Genomic DNA, 13,548 nt, shown 5'->3' on the forward strand with positions numbered 1-13,548 from the left:
CTACACAGAATATTAGAAATGGGTTAGAACAATATGTAAGAGCTAACCAATAAGAAACTGGAACTAGCCGGGCCAGGCAGTGTTTGAAAGAATACAGTTTCCGTGTAATTATTTCTGGGCATAAGCTAGCCATGCGGGCGGCCAGGTGCCGGGGACGCAGCCCTGCCGCTCCTATTTCAACAATCAGGGACTTAGGGAAAAGCTCACAGTGTCCAGGCCCTGGATTATCATTGTCTCTGGCAAACACATTCCAAGTTTTAGACAAGAGACTCTGTTCTTTCTCCATATCTCAGAAAAAAACTCTGGATCCATCTGGCTACCATCAGCTTGTCATGAGTGGTGAAGCAGACAGTTGTATAGATTTGACAAAGAAGAGTCTACTCATGCAAGTGTAATAATTTTAAAGAAATTAACTTTTTTTCTCTATTGAGAAACTGGATGATGCCAAGGTACTATATACTGATTTTGAAAATGTTAAAATGAAGGTGAATATAGAGAATGGTGTTAATATATCTTCTTAGGAGCCTAGAGATTGTTAAACTTTAAACAGAAAATGTATGCAAACATATGTCCATGTTTAAGAGGACTGAGCAGGAACACTGAGGTAGGTCAGAGCTCTTGAGAGTTGGAGTGAAAGAGAGGTTGTGGCAGCTAGAGGTCGATGGTGTGGAACAATATGTCCTGGGTGAGATTTTGCAGTGGATGAGGTTAGGTAGGTGTTTGGTTGGTAAGTGGCAACTCTGAAGACATTCCTAAGTAGAAGTTGGAGTATAATTGTGGAAGAAGCTAATGGTTTAATGTTAATATTCTGAGAGCAGAGAATCACATCTTGGTCACAGTTGCTCTAGTGTTGGTCTTAACAAGGACCTTGAACTCTTAGCGTCTGGAGGATATTTTCATAGCTCTTAAAGAGGTTAAATATGAAACAAAGTCATATAACACAAAATGTATAATACAATAGAGGTTAGAAATGAATTTCTCAAATGCATGCTACCCTTTTATTCTGATAGTAAGTCATTAAGAAGACAGTGAAGGGTAATTTGAATTATCTTAGTGGGAGTCAAAGAAGTGCTTACATGTCATGGTAGCAGTACAGCTTATGGAAGATTTCAAGTAAAATCCACACATAATGCAGAAACTTACCTACACATTAAGTAGCTTCATACATGGCCCCAGTATTTCAGGTAAATGTTTCTTCCTGTTATGAACAAGAGTACAAAGAGCCACATTGACCCTCTTTTTGGTGCATCATACTGTATCTGCGTGGGAACTACTATAGCAAAGAACATCAGATTGTCATATCCACAGGTAGATTCAACCTCTGATTCTCTGCTTTCCCCCTGGATATCATGATGTAGAACACAGATAATTACACTGGAGAGCCTGCTGGAATCACAGTTAGGAAAAATAAATAAAAAGCTAATACACTTGGTGGCAAACATTTAATGAGTACCTTCTGTATTCTAGATAAAGTTCGAGGAACTCTGGAAATATCTAAGGCAAATTAATAAAAAAAAAACTCTCAGGAAGAGTCTTATTTTAAAAAGCTAATGATACAGCCAGATGCAACAAAAGTGTGGAGTGGAAAATGACCCACAGCACGAAAAGTAGGAAACATAGAAAGGCTAAGGAGCATGAGATATTTTTATTTGATAGAAACAAAGAATATCTCAACAGTATTTTACTTTAGACCTGATGGGTGAGAGATACCTGAAGATGCTCTGGTGTCATACAGTTCCAGTTTGCTGCTTGTTGTACACTTGCATTTCGTGACATAAGATGTTGCCTAACAAATATCTCTGGATGCAAATCCACAAAAATATTTGAAACCCAGACCACGTCTTTGTTTCCCACAGATGCTTTTACAGAGAGTCATTACCTTACTGTAAATTTTACTTTCTCTAAAGAATATCTGCTTCCTTTCTGTGTCTCTCCTTTGGAAAGAACCCTTTACCACTCTGAGTGTTTGATTTCTGATGAAAACCAGAGTGGTTACTTGTGTACATCCGAAGATCAAATGTGCCAGGATTATGACGGTCTTTTACAAACTGTAAAACATCGTATGACTGTGAGCACTTGTAATCAGAACAGTAAAGTCCCAGGCAAACCAAGTAATTTATTTTATAAAGTGTTGGATGACTGAGTTTTAAAGCTTTGGGCTCTTAATGCACTGTTCAACACACTGACAACATCATGTTGAGAAAGGGGGGAAAGTAACGAAAGGACTTTAGCTTCTTCGAAGGGGACCTGGATACCCATTAAAATGCACCTAGCAGAGGACATAAAACCAATGAAAAGGAGCGATTTACTTTTACTGCTGGGGCAGGAGTCAGGCAACTATTTTTACTAACTACAGCCGCTCCCAAGTCTATCAGAGGACCTAAAATATTTATGATCACCGAGCCTGTGTGAGACACTGTCTGTTGCGAGCAGCAAAACCAACCTGTGTTGGCAAGTATTAGCAGCCATTTTCCTGTCTGATAAGTAATGCAGTGAAAATGGAGCGTGGGTAAGCAAAATCTCATATAGAATATGAAGTAAAGAAAAATGAGGAAGCCATGGCCCCGTGCCAGGAACTAGAGCTGTGCCAAGTTGGCACTCTGCCTACCTAGACTTGGGGATTACCCTGTAGTATATTAAAGTATCAGCTTTTTAATTTACTGTGTTATTTTCCAGATGTTTTTGGTAGAAAGGGACTTCCCAGCAAACACTTGAGTGCTTGTCAGAGAATTACACATTTAATATTACATTACTCATTATTTTAATTAATGACAGGAAGAAGTTGCTTGAAGACAATTTTAGTCACACAAGAAAAGAATGTTAATATTTTATGAAGGAGGGAAATCATCTTTCACACTGATGATTTGGATGCGAAGAGGTTGTGATCAGGAATATTGCAAGAAAAGAATGAGCAGGTGTATGACTATCTAGTGCTCTACACCAATTTTTTGTTTGCCAGAGAGATCAGAGGGAGAACTCAAACTAAGGCAGTGTTGTGTACTCTTTTTTTTTTTTTAGTGTTGTGTACTCTTAACAAAAATGTGTGCAATCAGCACACAGTATTATAAAAGGCTAGTGAGTAACACTTCTGTTTGAATTTAGAAGCAGAGTTTTAAAAATGTTGCCTAGTAAGACCTATAAATCTTATTCTCTATAGACTGGGAGAAACTGGGTATTAATGGCACCTGTGAGATTTACCAAAGATTCCCCGTATGTTAGGCACCCTGTTGAAGAACCTACTTGCCGCTACTCAGGAGAAATAGATTCCTACAGTTCAAACCATTCCAAGCATTAAGCAAACGAGTGGCCAAGTCATTCAACAGCCTTAGTTTGGGATGACCCCATATTTAACTTTCTAAGCCTTTCATGGCAAAATTTTACAAAGCATAGTTTTTCCACCTTTCAAATGAATTGGTTGCTAAGGGAATATTAACCAGGTATGTCCAGCTTTAAAACTATGAGGTCTCCTTTTCAACATGTCTATTAGTTCTTGTATCTGCTGGTCCTACTTAGCGCTGGGTTTCATGACCAGCTTCCCTTTAATGGATTTATTGAATCTGTGCTTAATTCAGTCTTTGAAAGGCTGACCTCTCCAGTTTCCCTCACTGGAGCTGGGTCTTGCTATATGTTAGTCTATACGGATGTCTAATTTTGCCACCATAGTGGTCATTTCCTTTTCAATGTCTTTGCAAATGTAACAAGAAGTACCTTCCTTGAATCTGGAAGGTGGATAACCTTGGCATAAGTTTATTAATGTGATCTTGAAAGGGTAGTATTGGTAATGAGTTGAGTGTTAGAAGATTATTTCTTTTTGTACTAAATAGGTACAAAAACAAGACCTATAATGTCCTTTTCATGAATTTTTATTCATATGATAATTTCTGACATAGAACAGGAAAATGAAGGGGTTAAAGCCAACATGCAAATCAGTGGGGACTCACTTATCAGTGGAACTTATTGTGCACAGATATCAAAATCAGTCTTCATTTGTTTTTGCCATAGGAAAAAAATATAAAAAGAGTGGTTCTATTTCAATGTCACGGTCACAACAAACTCAATCTTCTCAAGTTGTACCTCTCTGCCAATCTCAGCTTTCTTTCAGGTAGCATCATGGACTAGACACTCGATAGTAACCCAGGTCAATGTGAACTGATGTTGTGAGTGTGCACAAAGATTTCTCTATGTGTTCTACTCTCATTCACAGCCACAGCCTCCACCAGTGCTTGTATTAACAGCACTCCTTCCCTAGCACACAGCACCACAACCCAAGTCCCAGCACTTGCTTTTCTATCACTTTTCTTATCTTAATTACTTTGCCCTTTAGCATGAACTTTTATTCTTTTAAAAATAATTATTTCAGCATTTGGAAAGAACAGTACAGAGTATACATTATGGTTTAAGAGATTTATAAGCAATAAAAGTTTGCTTCTAAAACTCAAGGAAGAAAGAGGAATTTCTGTACTTTACTATTGAAATGTGAAGTGTAGAGCACTAAATGACTCTTCCCAAAGTCAAGACTCAGAAAATTCTCAGATGTAACCGCTAAAATTTTACAAAACTCACTCTATGTATTAGGTATGAATATAAATGGAAAAACCAAAGAACAGGACTTGAATTTGGGTCTTCATCCAGACATTTTTTTTTTTGTGCAGCATTACCTGAATCCAAAATTTAGGTAAGAAGAGGGGAAGTTACATGAAAACAAGACTAACATAAAAGACTTTCTGTTTGCATTAAAACGTGAATGGATTTAACTCTTCCAGACTGAATGCTACTCAAAATTTAGTTATACAAATAAAAATTATTGTATTTCTCTTAAATTTCTTAGACTTCTACCAATGTGGTGATTTTCTATTCTTTCATTATTTCATCCAGTTGCCTCTTGTCCTTGGTGATACAGAAAAAGCCAAGAAGAATTGGTGATGCTCATAATCTTTTAAAGGGTCTTTCAACTTTGGTTTCAGAAGAGAAGAACTAAGGGTAATCATCTCAAACTTTGGACTTATTCAATTTGTGTGGATGTGTGTGCATGTATGTGTGTGCATGTGTGAGTATGTGTGTGTGTGTATGTTCACACACAGGCATGCACGAATGTAGCTGCAACCTTAGGTTAGTCTCCCAGTCACCACTTGTTTTGAGAGATAAGGTCAATCACAGTAAGGCCAGGCTGGCTGACTGTTTAGTCCAGAGGTCCACTTGTCACTGTCTCCCCCCTTCTGAGATTGCATGCATGTACCCCATGCCCACCTTTTTAAAAACTATCTTTTCTCATTTTTTTATTTATTTCTTTATTAATTAAAGATTTCTGTCTCTTCCCAACCACCGCCTCCCCCCCCCCAATCAAGTCCCTCTCCCTCGTCAGCCCAAAGAGCAATCAGGGTTTCCTGCCCTGTGGGAAGTCCAAGGACCACCCATGCTCACCTTATCTTTTCTCATTTTACGTTCCAATCCCAGCTCACATTCCTTCCCCTTCCCCTGTTCCCAACACCTTCCCTGCCCACCCTCCATCCACTCCCCAGAGAGAGTAAGGCTCCCCATGGGGAGTTAACAAAGTCTATCACATTGCTTTGAGGCAGGACCAAAGCCCTCCCCACTATATCTAGGCTGAGCAAGGTATCTCTCCAAAAAAGAGGGGGCGGGGGGAGATCCAAAAAGCCAGTCCAAGCAGTAGGGATAAATCTGGGTCTCACTGCCAGTGGCCCTGCAATCTGTCCCAGCCATACAGCTGTCACTCACACTCGCAGAGCCTAGTTTGGTATTATTCTGGTTCCCTTGCTACCAGATTGGATGGAGTTAGTGGGTTCCCGTTAGCTCAAGACGTCATTTTGGTGGGTGTCCCCATCACGGTCTTGACCTCTTTGCTAGTGTTCTCATTCTTTCCACTTTTAGACTGGGCTTTGGAAGCTCAGTCCAGTGCTCCACTGTGAATCTCTGCCTCTGCTTCCACCAGTTGTTAGATGAAGGCTCTATGATCACATTTAAGATAGTCATTTAATCCGACTACAGGACAAGGCCAGTTCAAGCACCTTCTCCGCTATTGCTTATGGTCTCAGCTGTGGTCAATCTTGTGGATCCCTGGGAATTTCTCTAGAGCCAGGTTTCTTGCTACCTCCATAATGCCTCCCTCAATCAAGATATCTCTTTCCTTGCTCTCTGTCTCTGACCTTCCCCATCTCAACAACCATCCCATTTCCTCAAGTTCTCCTCCCCCTCCCCTTCTACCCTCCATTCTCCCCTCACCCCCATGCTCCCAATATTCTCAGGAGATCTTGTCTATTTCCTCTTCCCACAAGGGATCTATATATATTTTTCTTAGGGTTCTCCCTGTTACTTAACTTCTTGGGGGTAGTGGACTACAGGCTCCTTATCCTTTGCTTTACAGGTAGTATTCACTCATGAGTGGGTGCATCCCATGCTCATCTTTCTGGGTCAGGGCTACCTCACTCAGGGCGGTTTTATCTAGTTCCACCTATTTGCAAGCACCTTCTTTTTTGTGGGGATCCAATTCAGGTTCTCATGCTTGCATAGCAAGCACTTAACCAACTGAGCCCTTTCCTGAGTGCCTGTAATTCAATTTTAACAATCCTCAAATCATTAGTTTCCAAGCTCGAGCATAGCATTTCTCCAAGGGTTACAACTCCATCTAGGATCAAGAGTGATTCAATCAATTCCATGAGGAACCAAACCTCTTAGAGGCAAATGTTTTTCTAGGGCAGCATTTTATACGCAGTCAAAACTATGTAAAGATATTCAGTACAACAGAATCTTCTCTCAGTTAATAGGAAATTGTTCTAGAAAAGACTGGCCTATTTCTGTAACAAAAAAAAATGTCCTCCGCTTCTGAGGACTGAGCCTGAAGCATTTTAAAGAGAGCCATTTGCCAAGGATTACTAGCCTTTGGGGGATACTCTACTGAAATTTGCATTGTCTGCTAATCTCTCCCACTCTTCTCTGAACCTGTCTTGGCCATACTCCAACAGAGCACCAACATTTAAAAAGAAATGATAAAAAAACAAAAGCGGGTAACAACAGTGTATTCATTGACAGTTACTGAGAAACAAGTGTCTCTCACACATAGCAGCTAATTACTGCATTGTTTATACATCAAGAAACCAGGAATAGCTTAACTGGGTCATTACTCCTGAGTCCTTTCAGGAAATTTTGGTCAAAGGTGTTCAAAGCTTCAGTCATCACGGAACACAACTAGAAAAATTTTCCCCCAAACACATGCATGTTGATATCAGCAGGCTTGCACTCTTGTTTCTGTTGACTGGACATCTACATTACTTACCTTGTTCTGGCCATAGAGCTACATTACTTTACAGTTGGCATCCTAAAAGCACAGAATTCCCACCGTAGCTGAAAAAGTTTGCACCCTCACCAGCATTGGAGGTGTGATCCCCTTGCTCCACATCCTTGCCAGCATAAGCTATCACTTGTGTTATTGCTCTTAGCCATTCCGACAGATGTAAGATGGAATCTCATAGTCACTTTGACTTGCATTTTCCTGATGGCTAACAATGTTAAACAATTCTTTAAGTGTTTCTCAGTCATTTGAATTTCCTCTATTGAGAATTTTGTTTATAATTGTACCCCATTTTTAATTGTATTATTTGGTTTGTTAATATCTAGTTTCTTGAATTCCTCATATATTTTTGATATAATCATGTACCAGATGTGGAATTGCTAAAACTATTTCCCCATTCTGTGGGCTGGAGATTTATCAGATTGGTGGTGTCCTTTGCCTTACAGAGTGCTTCATTTTCATGAGGTCCCATTTATGAATTGCTCAATTTAGTAAATTTAGTGCTTGACTATCAATGTTCTGTTCAGAAATTTATCTCCTTTGCCAATGCATTCAAGGTTATTTCCCACTTTCTGTTCTATCAGGTTCAGTGTATCTGATTTTATGTTGAGGTCTTTGATTCACTTGAATTTGAGTTTTGTACAGGTAAAGGATATGGATCTATTTACATTATTTTGCATACAGACATCCAGTTAGACCAGCACCATTTGCCAAAGATGCCTTCTTTTTTGCCAGTGTGTACATATGGCTTCTTTGGCAAAAGTCAGATGTTCATAGTATGTGGATTTATGTCTGGGTTTTCAATTTGATTCCACTGATCAATAGGTCTGTTTTTATGCCAATATCATAGAATTATTATTACTATAGCTCTGTAGTTCAACTTGAAATCAGGGATGGTGATACCTCTAGCAGTTCTTTTGTTGTTGTTTTTCACGATTGTTTTAGCTATACCATTTGTGTGTGTGTGTGTGTGTTTCCATATGAAGCTTATATCACAGCTCCTCAGAAAATTGGGAATCGATCTACCATAAGACCCAGACAGCTATATTATTCTTAGGCATATAGCCAAAGAATGTTCCATCCCACCACAAAGACATTTTCACAGCTGTGCTCATGGAGGCTTTATTCATAATAGCCATAAACTGGAAACAACCTAGATGTCCCTCAACAAAAGAATAGATAAAGAAAATGTGATACATTTACACAATGGGGTATTATTCAGCTGTTAAAAATTGAAATAATAAATTTTGCAGGCAGATGGATCCAACTAGAAAATTCATATTTAGTGAGATAACCCATACCCAGGAAGACAAACATGGTATGTTCACTTGTAAGTGAACATTAGCTGGCAAGCAAATGATAATCATATTACAATCTACGCACCCAAAAAGGCTAAGTTACAAGGAGGCCTCTGAGGAAGGCACATTGATCTCCCTAGGAAGGGGAAATAGAGTAATTTTACAGATGGACTGGGGGAGAGTAGGGAATGGAGCAAGAGGTATCAGGTTGGGGAAATAACTGAGGAAAGAGAGTGTAGGGAGAGACAGCTGCAAGTGAGAAGCAGCTGTGGTGTCTTGGAAACCTAGTGTACTGGAAACTTCCTGGAACCTATAAGGGTGCCGCTAGTGAGGACTCCTAGTAATAGAGGGTATGGATTCTAAACTGCACATCTTCTGTAGGCAGGAAATACTTCTAGTAGTGGGACTGGGAATCATTCAGCTGAGCTATTGGCTAAGGGTGTCCTGAAAAGATCCCTAAACAATCCAGACTGATGCTATAAAGCGGGTCGTTCTTGAAAGATGGACAATGGAGCTCCATTGCAGAGGCTGACATTCAGACAGCTCTTCAGACAGCTCACTTAACTTAGTTTTGAGCCCGTCCCTGCATGGAGCCTTCACACATGCTTTCTAGTCTCTTTGCACGAAGTACTCTGCAGGATATGGAAAAGAAATCTGGACATCAACACAGCCACAAAATTGACCTACAATCTGCTCTCCTTCCAAGATGTGCTGGGGCAATGGTGGCGCAGAAACTTGCAGGAGTGACCAACCAAACTCTTGTCGAACTTGAGTCCCATGCCGTGAAAAAGAGCTCATGTCCTACTCTGCGTGAATGGCCACGAACCTGATACTTGATAGCACTAAGACCTGGGGTAGAACCAAGCACAGCAGGTATAAATAAATATATTAGTTAAGTTAAATTAAATCAATGAAATGATTCCTAATGATATTCTGCGATTCTTATGGTTAGGTAAGTGCCTTGTCCAGCTGTTATCAGAGTTTTCTGTGGCTGCAAATGGGAACAAATGCAGAGACCCCCAGTCAGACGTTATGAGCAATGTTATGGGCTTCTTACCCGCGAAGCTCAGGGAACCACATAGAAGAGGGGCAGAAAAGATCGGAAGAGTCAATGTAGATGGAGAACATGACCCGCTAAATCAACACAACTGGGTGCATAGGGCTCTCAGAGACTGAAAGAGTCTGTGCCAGGTCCTCTGAGTATATATGTTATGCCTGTTAGCTTGATGTTTTTGTGGGCTCCTAACATTAGGAACAGGTGTGTCTCTGACTCTTGCCTGCCCTTGGCACTGTTTCCCAACTGCTGGGTTGCCTTGTCCAGCCTCTGCATAGGGGCTTTTTCCTGGTCTTAGTGTATCCCTTTTTGCTTTGATTGTTGTCTTTTGGAGGCCCGCTCTTTCCTAAAGGGAAGTGGAGGAGGAGGTGATCCTCGGGAGAGACGGGGTCTTGCACAGCGGGGAGGTGTTGCTGGGCCCTATCACCTTCCTTAGGGGAAGGAGGTGAAAAGGCCGGATGTCAACGAACACAGACCTAAGAAGCCAGACAGAAGGCTTAGAGCAGACTAGTCTATTGAGTCTCCAAAATAGAAGCTGGCATCTCACAAAACCGACTCTCCGAAGTGTGCTCTCATCGGTCCTGCGGCATGCTTTTCGTCGTGGAGAGAATAGTTCTGTAAAACTCTGAGCGGCCATGCACGAGCCTATGAGAACACCACGGCAGGAGTAATTCAAGGTTCAGCTTGCTATCTGGAAACCACCCTCTGGTTTTAAAGATTTGTTTCCCTACAATGCAATAAATACATGTATATGTAAATATCTCCTAATTGTTGTGGGTGAACCAGGGGCTTCGCGGGTAGAATTCTTTGAGTTCAAACATCCACGTTTGTCGCTTCAGACTTGGGAGAAGAAAAGGGCAAGCTACTACAATCCTGTACCCGAGATATTCCGATGCATTAGGGATGGAAGAACTGCAGACTTTCTAGTGTGCAAATGTTCTAGCCTGGGTCTCAGATCCACCTCACATCAATCCCTCCTACTTCATGGAAAGTATCAAGTACTTGTTTGTAGCTGAGAAGTTTTTTTCCCTCAGCCTGTTTTTGTAAACAGAGTCTATATATCGTGCATGCTTCTTTTCATTTTATACTCTGCCCACTCTAGTCCAAAATGGCTTTTTATTTTGTTGAAATAGGAGCGGCAGGGCTGCGTCCCCGGCACCCGGCCGCCCGCATGGCTAGTTTATACCCAGAAATAATTACACGGAAACTGTATTCTTTCAAACACTGCCTGGCCCGGCTAGGTCCAGTTTCTTATTGGCTAGCTCTTACATATTGTTCTAACCCATTTCTAATATTCTGTGTAGCCCATGAGCTGGCTTACCAGAGAGGATCTTAACCTGCATCTGTCTGGAGTGGGAGCATCATGGCGACTCCTCCTCTAACCTTCTTTCTCCCAGAATTCTCTTCTGTATACTCCGCCTACCTAATTTTCTATCCAATAAAATGGGCCAAGGCAGTTTCTTTATTAGTAAGAAATCATTCCCACATCATTTCCCCTTTTTCCGTTTAAACAAAAAAGAAAGGCTTTAACTTTAGCATAGTAAAATTACATATAACAAAACAGTTATCAAGTAAGAATTACAGTTACAATATTTATATCTATTTTATCTCTTATCATAACTAAGGAAAACTATAACTATTTATTCTTCAACTCCATCAAAGACTCCAGAAGGATATAATATTATCTAAGTAAACAAGAAATAAGAAAACTCTAGAAATGACAGAGACATCTCGCTGCCTGGACAGTCACCCAAAGTTCCTCTGTACCGTTGGGGCATCCATCTTCGGCCTACAGGCCCATGGTATCCAGAGACATTTCCATGAAGCAGGAAATTTCAAAGACAGTTCAGTCATTTTCTGCTGTGTCCTGCAGAATGTCTCGCAGACTCTTTCATGAATCAGGAACCCCGAAAGACCATCTCACCTTTAGGCAAGTTCAGCAGTCCTCTCTCTGAGGGTTCTCTGTGTCCAGTTTATGCAACAGTCCAGGCAAGAGCAGTTTCTTGCCCAAATGACTATCCAACTCCATAAGGATCCTCTTCGATGCCCATCTTCCTCTTGAAGTAGCTGGTGCTGCCAGGAGCAGACGTGTCTCCTTGTCATGAAAAGTCCTAAGTTATTAAAATATTTTAAATGCCATATTCTGCAGTCTTTGAAAGATATGAAGAATGCCTATCTAACTGAAATATATCTCTATATATCTAGAAAATCTAATTAACATGACTACAAGCTTAACTATTAGCGATGATTATCCATTAACAACCTATATTTCCTAATTATACATTACATTTTTAAATGAACTACACAATCACAATACCTTAATCAAGATCAAAAATACATATACATATAACAAAATTGACCTTAAAATCCATACCAATGCAAATTATTCATATCTATATCATATCCCCCTTTAAATGTAAAAGAACATTTATAAACAATATTTGGGAACATGGGCGTAGTTTTTTCTCTCCAAACTGCTTCCTGCTGAATAGGGGCGTCGTTAATTAGGTTGTTCATGATATAACCTGTGTGCTAGTTTCATCTCAGTTGGCAATTGAGCGAAGCAATTTTTTGAGGGTGTTCACAGCAACCTTTCAGGAGGGCGTGGTCTATCATACCAAATCGGAATAGATGCAATCCACAGGGTCTCATCCTCTGCAAAAACAAAAGAAGACCCTCTCCAAAGCATCATATCCTTAGACCCAAATTCTGAAATCATAATACCCTCATGAAATCCATTTTGGTTTAGCTTGGCAGCCCATATAATGAAATGTCTCTCTGTACTTAGCTCCTTCACAGTCAAAAATTTTAAAGAAAACACAATGTACATAATCCAGACTCTCTGTGAATTTTCCATTTTTACGTGGCTTATTTTTCTTTATTTCTCTTAATCTATAACTATCTGTACTTCTGTACTCTGTCTCTTTAAAGACTTTACCCTTTTTCTTTTTAAGACATTAACTTTATTCTTTATATTCTTTTTCTTCTCTTTCCCAAGCCTACGTACATTTATCCAACAGTGTCTGAATCTGTTTTATTGTGAATCTGTAACTTTTTTACTATCCAGGAGCACTTTGTTTTGCGCCTTTAAATCACTAAGCGCTTAAGAATCTAAGCTGTGACATTCCTAGGTCAAAAACAGGTACTGTATGCTGGCCCCGCCCAGTCCAACATGGCGGAGCCGCTCGTGCCTCTGATCCTTGCACATTGCACCATTAGCATGGCGGAGCTGCTTGTGCCTCTGAGCTGCGGCACACAATGTCCCCCTTTTAGGCACACAGCAGTCTAGTTGCCATCAAACAAATCGTAGCACTTTAATCCAAATGCTCCATTCATAAGCTCTGTCTCCCGCCGGAGCCAGACAGAGATCACAATGGCGGCACAGCCCAGAAAGCCGGCATTTTAAAACAGCCAGTTTTTTCCTGCTGCCGAGTCAGGACAATTTCTTTGCGGCACGCAACCCAGAAACAGCAAAAAGCTGTCTTAAATTCTCTCTCTCTCCTTTTTAAGCCCTCTCAGGTTTTTAAGTGGATTTAGCCCATCACGTCTGGGCGCCATCTGTTGGGCGCCATTTGTTGAAATAGGAGCGGCAGGGCTGCGTCCCCGGCACCCGGCCGCCCGCATGGCTAGTTTATACCCAGAAATAATTACACGGAAACTGTATTCTTTCAAACACTGCCTGGCCCGGCTAGGTCCAGTTTCTTATTGGCTAGCTCTTACATATTGTTCTAACCCATTTCTAATATTCTGTGTAGCCCATGAGCTGGCTTACCAGAGAGGATCTTAACCTGCGTCTGTCTGGAGTGGGAGCATCATGGCGACTCACTGACTAAAGCTTCTTTTTCCCAGCATTCTCTTCTGTCTACTCCGCCTACCTAATTTTCTGTCCT

The 13,548-nt window shown here is 40.7% G+C and overlaps 1 long non-coding RNA gene across 3 annotated transcripts in view; it reads right to left on the minus strand.

Annotated features, from left to right (window-relative positions):
* LOC126502751 (uncharacterized) overlaps positions 1–13,223 on the minus strand; it is an 802,838-nt gene extending 789,615 nt beyond the window's left edge. For 2 of the 3 annotated variants that reach the window (XR_007592041.1, XR_007592042.1), the window contains exon 1: positions 11,082–11,096. This is a non-coding gene — a long non-coding RNA (uncharacterized lncRNA). Of the gene's footprint in view, positions 1–11,081; positions 11,097–11,975 lie in introns of those variants that run through there. The other variant, XR_007592043.1, reaches the window with a different exon arrangement.
* Positions 13,224–13,548: the final 325 nt, after the last annotated feature.

The sequence above is a fragment of the Alexandromys fortis genome, unplaced genomic scaffold (assembly GCF_014885135.2).
Source record: "Alexandromys fortis isolate MF-2015 unplaced genomic scaffold, M_Fortis_MF-2015_v1.1 scaffold_1, whole genome shotgun sequence".
NCBI classification, from domain to species: domain Eukaryota; kingdom Metazoa; phylum Chordata; class Mammalia; order Rodentia; family Cricetidae; genus Alexandromys; species Alexandromys fortis.